At 39.5% G+C, this 15,190-nt stretch overlaps 1 protein-coding gene across 6 annotated transcripts in view; it reads right to left on the reverse strand.

The window, feature by feature from the left end:
• LOC129489889 (putative zinc finger protein 727) overlaps positions 1 to 15,190 on the reverse strand; it is a 79,976-nt gene that overhangs the window by 17,012 nt on the left and 47,774 nt on the right. The gene's annotated exons all lie outside the window — the stretch shown is intronic.

Here is a 15,190-nt window from a genome sequence, read left to right on the forward strand (position 1 = left end):
CAGTAAGTGTCACAGCCTAGGTTTTTAGTTTATTTGACCAGTAAAGAAAGATGAGAGCCTTCATTTTCCATAGGAAGCTATATGCAAAGAGAAGGTAAGAAGAAGAGCTGTCAGATTAAATGTGGCTTAATCTTGTTTTTGCACATCACTTGATAAAACTACTCAAGGTATCTATTAAAAATAAAGAGTACAATAATTAACTCTAGAGTGAAAAAATATCTGTCAGAGAGCATTTTTACCAAGTAAATAAATGAAGATCAACTATATTAAAAGAAATTTGTATCTGGTGCTGATTAACAAAGGATACGACACTACTGTGCTATGATTAACATTAACACAAAAAAGGGTCAACTTAATCTGAGTCTAGTCATGAGGAAACATCAGTTTTAAGCAAAATTTAAGCTACAAATATCTCCCATGTTCTGTAATCTCTAATGGTGTATATAAATAAGTCTTTCTCTTTTTTGGTTAAACTTTTTTTCAAAAAGCTTTAAGTTCTGGGATACATGTGCAGAACACGTGGGTTTGTTACATAGGTATACATGTGTCAAGGTGGTTTGCTGCACCTATCAACCTGTCATCAAGGTTTTAAGCTCCACATGTGTTAGGTATTTGTCCTAATGTTCTCCCTCCCCTTGCCCCCAATCCCCTGACAGGTCTCAGTGTGAGATGTTCCCCTCCCTGTGTCCACGTGTTCTCACTGTTTGACTCCCACTTATGAGTGAGAACATGTGGTGTTTAGTTTTCTGTTCCTGTGTTAGTTTGCTGAGAATGATGGTTTCCAGCTTCATCCATATCCCAGCAAAGAACATGAACTCGTTCTTTTTTATGGCTGCATAGTATTCCATGGTGTTTATGTGCCACATTTTCTTTATCCAGTCTATCACTGATGGGCATTTGGGTTGGTTCCATGTCTTTGCTATTGTAAATGGTGCTGCAATAAACATACATGTGCATGTGCCTTTATAGTAGAATAATTTATAATCCTTTGGTTACAAACCCAGTAATGGGATTGCTGGGTCAATATTTCTGGTTCTATATCCTTGAGGAATCGCCACACTGTCCTCCACAATGGTTGAACTAATTTACACTCCCAGGAACGGTGTAAAAGTGTTCCTATTTCTGCACATCCTCACCATCATGTTTCCCGACATTTTAATAATCACCATTCTAACTGACATGAGATACTATCTCATTGTGGTTTTGATTTGCATTTCTCTAATGACCAGTGATGAGTTTTTTTTCATGTTTGTTGGCTGCATAAATGTCTTCCTTTCAAAAGTGACTGTTTGTATTCTTTGCCCACTTTTTGATGGGGCTGTTTTCTTCCGGTAAATTTAAGTTCCTTGTAGATTCTGGATATTAGCCCTTTGTCAGATGGATAGATTGCAAAATTTTTCTCCCATTCTGTAGGTTGCCTGTTCACTCTGAGTATAGTTTCTTTTGCAGTGCAGAAGCTCGTTAGTTTAATTAGATCCCATTTGTCAATTTTGGCTTTTGTTGTTATTGCTTTTGGTGCTTTAGTCATGAAGCCTTTGCCCACGCCTAGGTCCTGAAGAGTACTGCCTCAGTTTTCTTCTAGGGTTTTTATGGTTTTAGGTTTTACCTTTAAGTCTTTAATCCATCTTGATTTAATTTTTGTATAAGGTACAAGAAAGGGGTCCGATTTCTGTTTTCTGCATATGGCAAGACAGTTTTCCCAGCACCATTTATTACCTAGGGAATCCTTTCCTCATTGCTTGTTTTTGTCAGGTTTATTGAAGATCAGATGGTTGTAGATGTGTGGTATTATTTCTGAGGCCTCTGTTCTGTTCCATTAATCTATATATCTGTTTTGGTACCAGTACCATGCTGTTTTGGTTACTGTAGCCTTGTAGTATAGTTTGAAGTCAGGTAGCATGATGCCTCCAGCTTTGTTCTTTCTGCTTAGGATTGTGTTGGCTATATGGGCTTTTTGGTTCCACATAAAATTTAAAGTAGTTTTTTCTAATTCTGCAAAGAAAGTTAATGGTAGCTTGATGGGAATAGCATTGAATCTATAAATTACTTTTGACAGTATGGCCATTTTCATCATACTGATTCTTCCTATCCATGAGCATGGATTTTTTTTTCCATTTGTTTGTGTCCTCTCCTATTTCCTTGCTTTAGCATCCTAGAGAGGAAGTCTCTTCTAATTATTTTTTATTCAGAACTTTCTGAGTTATCCTAGGCAATAAAGACCATTCTCATTAAATGTGCATTTTTATAAGCAGTTTTGCATAGATTTAATGGAAGCTAAACAGTACATGGTCTCCTTCTTCAGTGATAACCAAGGACCTGATCCCATCTCAAACAGGAATCTTGGGCATCCACACCTTTCCATGTTCAACAGCCACAAAAGGACCATTTGTAATGCTGCAGGTTATAAATTCATGGTGACAATTTTTTCATGGCTTATTAAAAGCTACGATGTAGAAAATAAAGAGAAGGCTCTGGTATACAGGAAAGAAGTATTTCTCAGAGCCCCTTGACTATTATGAGAATAAAAAGTGAAAAAGGAGTTAAACTGATTAGGCAAGAACATCACAAGTAGGCCGGGCACGGTGGCTCGCGCTTGTAATCCCAGCACTTTGGGAGGCCGAGGCGGGCAGATCACGAGGTCAGGAGATCGAGACCACGGTGAAACCCTGTCTCTACTAAAAATACAAAAAATTAGCCGGGCGTGGTGGTGGGCGCCTGTAGTCCCAGCTACTCGGAGAGGCTGAGGCAGAAGAATGGCGTGAACCCAGGAGGCGGAGCTTGCAGTGAGCCGAGACTGCACCACTGTACTCCAGCCTGGGCGACAGAGCAAGACTCCGTCTCAAAAAAGAAAAAAAAAAGAACATCACAAGTAAAGAAGTTAACATTTGCAAGTTCTTTTTTTTTTTTTTTTTTTTTTTTGAGACGGAGTCTCGCTCTGTCACCCAGGCTGGAGTGCAGTGGCGCAATCTCGGCTCACTGCAAGCTCCGCCTCCCGGGTTCATGCCATTCTCCTGCCTCAGCCTCTCCGAGTAGCTGGGACTACAGGCGCCCGCCACCACGCCCGGCTAATTTTTTGTATTTTTTTTAGTAGAGACGGGGTTTCACTGTGTTAGCCAGGATGGCCTCGATCTCCTGACCTCGTGATCCGCCAGCCTCGGCCTCCCAAAGTGCTGGGATTACAAGCGTGAGCCACCGCGCCCGGCCACATTTGCAAGTTCTACACACATATTTCAGAAGAAAAAGTGGACACAGTCTCTGACTTCAGACACATTCACCTCAGAATAAGCCATTTCTTTATTTTTCTTCTCCTTCTTTGTGATCCCTTCCAGGTGTGATTATCTGCACAAATTAAACCTGTTTCTTAAGAATATGCCTTTGAAGCATCAGTGAAACTCCTTCCCTTAAAATCACCACACCACAGGCAGAAGGTCCTAGAATTGCAGATAAAGTCTGCCTTTGTCCTTTATCACAGGAGAGGTTCAGAACCAGTAAACTCCTACATAAAAACCAAAATGTGAGTTTCCCCTTTCCAACACTCAGTTGCCCTTCTCTGCCACAGATGCCAGAAATTTCTACTGTAGCAATGAGAATATGGGCCGCAGTGACCTGCCCCTACCAAACCCAAGCAAAGCAGTCTCTATGATCTTTATATGGGACTAAAACTAAACTCACCTCTCGTGAAAGTATCTGAAAGCACTCGTGGTTGACCCTGGGCTCACCTTAGCCTCACATGTGGCACTTAATTCAAACAACATGGCTGCAGGGGGGAAGTGGAGCAAAACGACTAAATAGCACCCTCCAGCAACCATCCCCCGGATAAAACATCAAGTAGAATGACTATCCAAATAAGAAGCATCTTCATAAGAACCAAAACTCTGGGGAGTGATCACAGGACCTAGTTTTAGCATCAAATCAAAGAGGCACTGAAGAGGGTAACAAAGCTGTTAATTGCCAATAGCAGCCCTCCTCTATTCCCTGGAAGTGCACCTCGGCAGAGACAGAAAATCTGTGGGCTTACATAAGGGAGAGTGCAGTAATTGTGAGACTTAGCAGTAAAACTCAGTGCTGCCTGTCATGGCAGAAAGCAGCATGGGGCAGAATTCAGCCAGAGCCTACAGAAGGAGCACTCAGACTAGCCATAGTCAGAGAGGAAGTGTCCATTTCAGTAATCAAAACTTTAGTTTCAGGTAGCCGCATCACATAGGCTAAAGCACTCTGGGGTTCTAAATAAACTTGAAAGGCAGTGTGAACCACTGGGACTGCAATTTCTGGGCAAATCCTGGTGCTTTGTGAGATGCCAACTGGGATGGCCAAGAAAGTGCCTGCATCATCCTTACCCCAGGCACAGGCAGTGCAGTTCACAGCTCCAGGAGAAAATCTTTCTTTCTACTTGAGGAAAGGGGAGAGAAGAGTAAAGAAGACTTCGTCCCGCAACTTGGACATCATCTCAGCCACAGTAGAATACAGCACCAGAAAAAGCCCTGAGGCCCCCTTTCTAGGACTTAGTTCCTGGGTGACAGTTCTAGACATACCCTGGGCCAGAAGAGAACACACTGCCTTGAAGGGAAGGTACCAGTTCTGGCAGGATTCATCACCTTTGGCCTTGAATAAACATCAGCAGTAACCAAGTAGTACTTCTTGCAGCCCTTGGGGGTTGAGACCTAGTGCAGTGCAATCCAGGCTGTGGCAGCCATGTGGAGAGAGTCCTGCTTGAGGAAAAGAGAGGGAAGAGTAAAAGAGACTTTGTCTTGAAGCTTGATTACCAGCTCAGCGATAGTGAGGTAGCAGTAACAAGATAGCTCCTGAGGTCACTGATTTCAGGCCTCGGCTCCTGGATGACATTTCTGGAACCACCCTGAGCCAGAGAAGAACCCACTGCCCTGAAGCAAAAGAAGCAGGCCTGGCAGAGTTCACCACAAGCTGACGCAAGATCCCTTGGGTCCTCACTGGATATCAGCAGTAGCCTGGAAGTACTTACTGTGGGTTCTGAGTGGTGATGACCATGGGGAGTGGCTTCTTATGCTTGAGAAAGGAGAGAAAAGAGTAGGAAGGATGTTGTCTCATGGCTTCAGTGCCAGCTAAGCCACAGCAGAATAGGGTACCAAGTAGATTCCTAAGGTTTCTGACTCCATGTTCTTCCTACCAAATTGCATTTTGCTACCCCCAGCCCAGGGTGGGTAAGAGCTCACTGCCCTGAAGGAAAGGACATGAGCCTGGCTGGATCCACCACCTACTGACTGAAGAGAACTTGGATCTTGAGTGAACATCAGCAGTAGCTAGATAGTGGTCACTGGGGGCCTTATGTGAGAGCCAGTCCTGTGCTGGCTTTGGGTATGACTTAGTGTACTCCTAGTGATGGTGGCCACAGGGGTGCTTGTGTTACACCAACCTCAGCTCCAGGCAGCACAGCATGGAGAGAGAGAGAAATTCCATTTATTTGGCAGAATGTAAAAAAATAGAAAAAAAGTCTGCCTGGTAACCCAGAGACTCTCTTGGATCTTACCTATGACCACCAAAGTGGTACCTCTACAAGTCTGCAAGCATCACAGTGTTATTTACGTTGGGGTGCCCCCTAATGTAGATATGACTGTAATGATCAAAGACTTAGATTACAACACTCAATTCCCTTTGAATACTTGGAAAGCCTTTCTAAGAAGGACAGGTATTAAAAAGCCCAGAATGCAAAAACTAAAATAAATACCTAACTCATTAATGCCCAGACATCAATGAACATCCACAAAAATTAAGACTATTCAGGAAAACACAACCTCATTAAAACTAAATAAGGCACTAGTGTGCAAATCCTGAGACAGAGATATGTAACCTTTCAGACAGGAAATTCAAAACAGCTGTTTTGAAAAAGCTCAGCAAAATTCAAAATAACAACAACAAAAAAAGAAATTCAGAATCTGATCCAATAAACTTAACAAATTGATTAAAATCATTTTGAAGAATCAGGCAAAAATTCTGGTGCTGAAAATTCAAATGACATAGAAGAGTGCATCAGAGTCTCTCAACAGCAGAATTGATCAAGCAGAAGAAAGAATCAGTGAGTTTGAACACAGGTTATTTGAAAAGATACAGTCAGATGAGACACACACACAAAAAAAGCCTCAAGAGGGCAATTCTAAGAGTTATGGCCTTAAAGAGGAGGTAGAGAAAAAGTTCTGGGTAGAAAGTTTATTCAAAGGAATAATGAGAACTTCGAATATACAGATATATATATATATATTCAAGTACAAGAAGGTTATAGAATACCAAGCACAATTCACTTAAATATGACCACCTGAAGGTCTTTAATAATAACACTCTCAAAGGTCAAAGACAAAGGATTCTAAAAGCAGCAAGAGAAAAGAAACAACATTCAAACAAGGACCAATATGTTTGACTGTGGACTCTTCGGTGGAAATCTTACAGTCAAGGAGATGGTGACATGACATACTTAATGTACTGAAGGAAAAAACTTTTATCCTAGAATAATAAATCCAGCAAAAATATCCTTCAATCATTAAAAAAACTAACAAGCTGGGAGATTTTAACAACACCCCCAGACCTGTCCTACAAAAATGCCAAAGGCAGTTCTTCAATCTAAAAGAATAGAACATTAATGAGCAATAAGAAAACATCTGGTACAAAACTCACTGGTAATATGAAGGACACAGAAAACACAAAATTTTCTAGCACTGTAAATATGGTGTGTTGACTATTCATATTTTGAGAAGACTAAAAGATTAGTCCAAGGCCGGGCGCGGTGGCTCACAGTTGTAATCCCAGCACTTTGGGAGGCCGAGGCGGGCAGATCACGAGGTCAGGAGATTGAGACCACGGTGAAACCCCGTCTCTACTAAAAATACAAAAAAATTAGCCAGGCGTGGTGGCGGGCGCCTGTAGTCCCAGCTACTAGGAGAGGCTGAGGCAGGAGAATGGCGTGAACCCGGGAGGCGGAGCTTGCAATGAGCCAAGATTGCGCCACTGCACTCCAGCCTGGGCGACAGAGCGAGACTCCCTCTCAAAAAAAAAAAAAAAAATTAGTCCATATTTATAATTATTAAAAATAATAACTTTCTCTACCTCCTTAAGGCCATAAGTCTTATATTTCTACTTTTGAGGCTTAGTTATTCAAAATACTAACTACACAAGTTTAAGACATAGACAATATAATAAGATATAAATAGAAACGACAAAATGTTAAAAATTTGGGAGATAAAGTTAAGCTGTATTTTTTATTAGTTTTCTCTTTGCTTGTTTGTTCATTTTTATAAGTGTTAAGTTGCCATCAGTTTAAAATAATGGGTTATAAGATGTTATTTGCAAGCCTCATGGTAACTTTAAATAAAAAAACTTATAAGACACACATACATAAAATCAAAAAATAAAAAATAAAACATATCACTAGATAAAATCATCTTTACTAAAAGAAAGACAGGATGAATGGGAGAGAGAAATGGAGATAAAGAGGGAAAATACCACATAACAAGAAATCATATAACAGAATGGCAGATCTGTCTTTATTTATTAATAATAACACTGAATGTAAATTAATTTAACTCCTCAATCAAAAGATATAGATAGGCCAAGTGGGTACGAATAAAAACGAGACCCAACAATCTGTTTCCTACAAGATACATACTTCACCTATAAAGACAGAGAAAGACTGAAAATAAAGGGATAGAAAAAGATACTCCATGCAAATGGAAACCCAAAAAAGAGCAGGGATAACTATACTTATATTAAACAAAATTGATTTCAAAAAAAATACTATAAAAAGAGAAAACAAAAGTTATTATATTATAAAAATGTGGTCAATTCAGCAAGAGAATGTAACAATTCCAAGTTTATATGCACCTAACACTGGAGAACTCAGATACATGAAGTAAATATTAGAGTTAAAGAGAGAGAGATCAACCCCAATACAATAATAGCTAGAGACTTCAGCAACCCACTTTCAGCAGTAGACACATCATCCAGATAGTAAAATCAACAAGTAAACATTGGACTTAATCTGCACTATGGACCAAATAGACCTAATAGATATTTACAAAGAATTTCATCAAAAAGCCACAGAATACAAATTCTACACCTCAGCCCCTGGGTTATTCTCAAGGATAGACTATATGTTAGGTCACAAAATAACTCTTAAAATAAGCTCCCCCCAAATAAAATTGTATCAGGTATTTTCTCTGACAATAATAGTATAAAACTAGAAATCACTAATAGAAAAAACTTTGGAAACTATACAAACACAGAGAAATTAAAATATGTTCCTGAACGACTGGTGGGCCAATACAGAAATTAAGAAAAAAATTTAAAATGTTCTTGAAAGAAATGAAAAACATAACTATGAATACAGTGAAAGAAGTACTAAGAAGGTTTATAGCAATAAGTGCCTACATCAAAAAAAGTTTAAAAAAAACTCCAAATAAACTATTGATGTATCATATAGAACTAGAAAAGAGCAAACCAAACCCAAAATTAGAAGAAAAATATAAAAATTATAGCAGAAATGAATACAAAACAAAATATCAAAAGATAAACATAATGAAAATTTAGTTTTTTGAAAAGATAAAATTTACAAAACGTTAGCCCATTGGCTAAAGATCTGGGATTCAGGTTCCCATGGTGTTGGAATTACTTTCAGGTCTGAAGATGCCAAGTGCATTGAAAGATGGGGCTGGAATGGCTGATTGCTCTGCTATGAAGCTATTTTTCTACAAATCTCGCTGAACTGCTCTGGAAGGGACTGTGTATCACAAATAGGCAGAGAAATATTCTGCCTGCAGATTTTGGGGCAAGCCAAAGAGAGAAAAGCCTCTCTGAACTAAAGCCTTGTGCATACCTCCTGTGTTTATATCCTGTCTGGTAATTCTGTACAGTATTTGGAAAGCATAATTAAAATTATCTCCAACCTCAGAGACACTCTAAAATGGTAGAAGAAAATTGTTTTATTACATAATTAAACGAGAATGTGTTACGTATCATAGGCAATCTGCTGAGATTACAAAAGCAGAAATAAAAATCACCATATTTAGTCTTTCAGTAGAAGACTTAACAGCATAATCTGTCATATATAGTTTATCCTAAATAAAACTATTAATTGAGAAGGCTATCCATATATTGGGTATATTCTATGAAAATTTAAATTAGCTATATTCAAAAGCAAAATAAGCTTTCCGTTGGCTTCATAATATTTTATGAAGTTACCTACTGTCCAACAGAAATGTAAACCATTTACAATTCAAAGCAATGGTTTCCAGGTCCTAGAGAAAGACATTTCTAATTTAAAAAGACTGACAAAGTCCTATTTACCTATTTAAATGATTTACATATATTTAATAGAGACACAAAACAAATTTACATATAAAAATTTTCTAAAATTATTTTTAAAGAGGAGAGTAAAATGTCTTCTTTTATCTTCAAGTTGGATAATTAAGCCTGGTATTTCTAATTTGTATTTGCCCTTATAACAGCCAAGTCTAAGGCCATGACCTTGAACTCATGGACATCCGATTTCCAGTAGGCATTTGAATCAGGCACCTGAGGAGTGGCATTGGGTACAATTTGTTCTCATGAAAGAGGGTTTAGTCAGGAAGTAAAGGCAGAAGAAAGATACTATGAAGAACTGTTAATCTGAAATAATTTGAATAATCAATAAAGCCTCAACATCCTGTTTTAGAGAATTTATTCAAGTGAAAAGCTAGAAACAGTCATCCAGGAGACAAAGGCTCTAGTGAAATGAGACGAGTGCTTCATAGGTGAAATTTGAGTTCTTATTTCTACAGGCAAAAAACAAAGAAATTTAACAAGACTACAAGTTTCTATACAAGGCTGGTTTAAGATTTACAAAAAAATTAATCAGTTACACTGTATTTTTTCTACCTTTTTTTTACAACTGGTTTTTCTTTCCTTTTCAACCTAAGAGTGTATTTAACATTTCATCTTAAGACAATGCAATAGCCAGCCAGGTGCAGCAGCTCATGCCTGTACTCCTAGCACTTTGGGAGGCTGAGGCAGGCAGATCACGAGGTCAGGAGTTTGAGACCAGCCTGACCAACATGGTAAAACCCAGTCTCTATTAAAAATACAAAAATTAGCAGGGCGTGGTGGCATGCGCATGTAATCCCAGCTACTCAGGAGGCTGAGACAGGAGAATCGCTTGAACCCGGGAGGCGGAGGTTGCAATGAGTTAAAGAGGTCTTCCATGGGGCACTTCAGCCGTTTACAACACCTGACAAAAGAATACAGATGTAGACGTAGGTATAATCCATAAACAGAAAAACAAAGGTTACAGCTGCCTTGATACTGCTGCCTGTCGTATTACCCAGATCTTTTTTTTTTTTTTTTTTTTTTTTTTGAGACGGAGTCTCGCTCTGTCGCCCAGGCTGGAGTGCAGTGGCGCAATCTCGGCTCATTGCAAGCTCCGCCTTCCGGGTTCACGCCATTCTCCTGCCTCAGCCTCTCCGAGTAGCTGGGACTACAGGCGCCCGCCACCACGCCCGGCTAATTTTTTTGTATTTTTAGTAGAGACGGGGTTTCACCGTGGTCTCGATCTCCTGACCTCGTGATCCGCCCGCCTCGGCCTCCCAAAGTGCTGGGATTACAAGCATGAGCCACCGCGCCCGGCCCCCAGGTCTTGTATTTACATTCCTTTAAGGCCTGGAATAATTTAGAATATCAAACAGCTTAAATTTTGAATTATTTAGTTTTACAGGACCTATGGGCAGGGAAAGTCCAGAGTTAGTAGAAAGACTAATTTGTGCTACAGATAGTGGCTCAGAAAAGGTTAGGCTCTGGCTTATTTCTGTGTCTATGCAGGTAGAAGAGACTATGATCAGGTGACTCAGAAGCCCAGTTGAGTGGATGGACCAAATTGTTGACACAGATTTAGGGTCTAGGGACAGGGATAAGTCTAAAGTCCTCTAGGCACTTGTATTTGGCTGAAAACTCTAGGAGCAAAGAAAATGTAGATGCAATTTGTGAGCATGCAGATTAGTCCTAAGAGGGGTGTGAGCACATTATTATGTAGTGTGCATGTGTCCAGGTGGGCAGAATCACATACTGGTAGCTAAATGGGAGAAGGAGTCTGACCTCATAACTCATTTCCTATGTGTCCTCAGTTCCTGTTGACCTTGGGAGAAACATGGAATCACAGAACAATTTACAGTGACAGTCTGTGTGCAATAGAGCAGAACCTCCCTTTTCTGAGACACCTGGAGTCTCCCTTAAGCCCAGGGCCTGCCTGACACTTGCTGAGTAACTCACAGGCACGCACATGTCCTTGGCTTCTGTTATTTGTTGATGATTGACCCAAGTGTCAAAACATGAGCAAAACAACTCCATTTTCCTTTTTTGTTTTTTTTTTTTTTTGAGACGGAGTCTCGCTCATTGGCCAGGCTGGAGTGCAGTGGCGCGATCTCAGCTCACTGCAAGCTCCGCCTCCCGGGTTCAGGCCATTCTCCTACCTCAGCCTCTCTGAGTAGCTGGGACTACAGGCGCCCGCCACCATGCCCAACTAACTTTTTTTTTGTATTTTTAGTCGAGACGGGGTTTCACCGTGGTCTCGATCTCCTGACGTGATCCGCCCGCCTCGGCCTCCCAAAGTGCTGGGATTACAAGCGTGAGCCACCGCACCCAGCCAACAACTCCATTTTCTTTTGAGTAACCCAGGGCATATTGTCAGAAGTTATTATAGCATGAGCACGAATATGTTTTTATCCCAGCTTTGTTGGAAAATGAACAAATCAAAAACAAAAAAAGAAAATGAACAAAATCAGCAACAATGGATATGTGGTAGGAATAGATGAAAGCCTTTGACGATTATGCCATGAATCTATACTTTATTAAGTAATAAAGGAGAATATAACTGCATTAAGAGATCAGATTATGATGTTTTCAAATAGTTTGTGGGTATGTGTTTACTATGAATTTTTGTACCACAAATACCCCCGCTTTTAGGTATTTTTTTACTTTTTCAAAAAAATCAACTTTTATTTGAAGTCCTGGGTCACATATGCAGGATGGGCAGGTTTGTTACATAGGTAAATGTATGTCATGGTAGTTTGCTGCACAGATCAACCCATCACCCAGGTATTAAGCCTAGCACCCATTAGCTGTTCTTCCTGATGCTCTCCCCACCCCCTGACAGGCCCCAAGGTGTGTTGTTCCCCCAATGTGTTCATGTAACTCATCATTCAGCTTCCACTTATTAGTATGAGAGCATGCAGCGTTTTGTTTTCTGTTCCTGTGTTAGTTTGCTGAGAATAGCAGCTTCCAGCTCCATCCATGTCCTTGTCAAGGACATGATCCTTTTCCTTCTTATGGCTGCATGGTATTCCATGGTACATATGTACCACATTTTCTTTATCCAGTCCACTGTTGAAAGGCATTTGGGTTAACTCCATGTCTTTGCCATTGTAAAGTTTTTTTGTTTTACTTTTTAAAACAGTATACTGCTTAAGGTTAATTAAAAAATACATTGTAAAAACATACTTTCAGAGCACTGAACCTATTGAAACGTAATCATAAGTGTTTCATGCTCAACAAACTGTAGTTTAACGTTTGTTATAAATAATTCTTTGGAGGCTGTTTTAACATTTCTTATCTAGTATTTTTTTAAATGCTTATTACTTCAAATGAGTGCCCATAATATGGTAAAGATATAGAAGATTTCAAATAAAAAAGAATTCACAGAATTTACATGTTTTAAGAAAATGTCACAGCTGTAATTGGTTAGAATTTACATAAAGGCAGATGTCTTTATACAAACACATACGACAGAAAAACTGTGGTTTGCACCAGGCAAGATAAGGAAAAAACGGAGCTAAAGAGGGGAATCCTGATAAACAGTGTGGTTGAGGACTAAGTTTAGGTGGCCCTAGAAAGGCCTTACTAAGAATTAGGAGGTTTTAGTAATTAATAGAGAGTGACTAAGTAGTTTTGTAAAGAGTAAACAGAAAGATGTACATTTTTTGTAGGATGAAAATGTCGATGCTCCCACTAAATAAACTATTATCTAATCTATTCCAATAATTGACATATTCTTATTACTGTTACTCAGTTAACTACACTAATAAATATTTTAATTTTCAAGTCAGGATATTACTGTCTCTTAACATACTCAACAATAAAATAATATGTTATTATTTCTGTTTCACAAATGAGAGCTGTGAGACACAGTCTGTGTAACTTATAAAAGTTGACTTTTTAATTGTTGGGATAAGTTTCAGGCCGTTTTTAAAGCCAACTTTCTTCTCTATTAGATGTCTTTTGTCACATTCTCAGCTGTAATTTTAGAAATGTCTGTATCTTCACTCCTGCTCACACTGTATTTTGATGTCACGAGTTACTATCTTAGCACTTCTTAGAACAGTGCCTGGCATATCGTACATAGCCTTATCAAACATGATTCCCAAAGGAAAAAATAAAAACATAATTTCTACTTGTAGATGATATCAATATACCTAGCAACCCAAGAGATTCAACAAATACCAAGATTTAGCATAGTGGCAGGATATAAAATAAATCTGTTTATAAAATAAATATAAAAATCAATGCTCTATCATATTGAAATACCACTTCACACACATGACAATGGCTATTACACAAAAAACAACATAATCCCTAAAAGAGCAAGTGGTGCAAAGAAGAGGGAGAAATTAGAATGCTTTTTAACTCCTGGTGCAAATGTAAAATGGTGCAGCCACTATAAAAACAATGTGGACATTTCTTGAAAAAAACAAACATACAATAAACATTCTTCTATTTAGAACATAGAATTACATGATCTGGCTATTTCATTACTAAATATATATCCAAAAGAATTAAAAGCAGGGGATTGAAGAAATATTTGTATGCTTGTGTTTATGGCAGCATTATTCACAATAGCCAAAAGCTGGAAGCAACCCACGTCTTCAGCAATGAATAAACAAAATGCGTTATTTACATGCAATGAAATATTATTAACCCTTAAAGGGGAAAATAAATTTGACACATGCTGAATCTTGAGGACATTATGCTAACTGAAACAAGCCAATTCCAAAAGAACGAATACTGTATGATTCCACTTACTTAACTGACCGAGAATGGTAGAATTCAGAGAGAAGGAAAGTAGAATGGTGGTTTTAAGACAGTGGACAATGGGAAATATATAGAGTTTTGTGGAGAAAATAAAGAGAGATCAGATTGTTACTGTGTCTGTGTAGAAAGTAGACATAGGAGACTCCATTTTGTTCTGTACTAAGAGAAATTCTTCTGCCTTGAGATGCTGTTAATCTGTAACCCTACCCCCAACCCCGTGCTCTCTGAAACATGTGCTGTGTCAACTCAGGGTTAAATGGATTAAGGGCTGTGCAAGATGTGCTTTGTTAAACAGATGCTTGAAGGCAGCATGCTCATTAAGAATCATCACCACTCCCTAATCTCAAGTACCCAGGGACACAAACACTGTGGAAGCCCGCAGGGACCTCTGCCTAGGAAAGCCAGGTATTGTCCAACGTTTCTCCCCATGTGATAGTCTGAAATATGGCCTCGTGGGAAGGGAAAGACCTGACCGTCCCCCAGCCCGACACCCGTAAAGGGTCTGTGCTGAGGAGGATTAGTATAAGAGGAAGGAACGCCTCTTTGCAGTTGAGAGGAGAGGAAGGCATCTGTCTCCTGCCCGTCCCTGGGCAATGGAATGTCTCTGTATAAAACCCGATTGTATATTCCATCTACTGAGATAGGGGAAAACCTCCTTAGGGCTGGAGGTGGGACGTGCGAGCAGCAATACTGCTCTTTAAGGCATTGAGATGTTTATGTGTATGCATATCTAAAGTGCAGCACTTAATTCTTTACCTTGTCTATGATGCAGAGACCTTTGTTCATGTGTTTATCTGCTGATCTTCTCTGCACTATTATCCTATGACCCTGCCACATCCCCCTCTCCGAGAAACACCCAAGAATGATCAATAAATACTAAGGGAACTCAGAGGCCGGCGGGATCCTCCATATGCTGAACGCTGATCCCCTGGGCCCCCTTATTTCTTTCTCTATACTTTGTCTCTGTGTCTTTTTATTTTCCATGTCTCTCATTCCACCTAACGAGAAACACCCAGAGGTGTGGAGGGGCAACCCACCCCTTCAAGTTTCAACTCTGCAAGACAAAAAGAATTATGAACATCAATGGCGGTTGTGGTTGCAAAACAGTGTGAATGTA

The sequence above is a fragment of the Symphalangus syndactylus genome, chromosome 9 (assembly GCF_028878055.3).
Source record: "Symphalangus syndactylus isolate Jambi chromosome 9, NHGRI_mSymSyn1-v2.1_pri, whole genome shotgun sequence".
NCBI classification, from domain to species: domain Eukaryota; kingdom Metazoa; phylum Chordata; class Mammalia; order Primates; family Hylobatidae; genus Symphalangus; species Symphalangus syndactylus.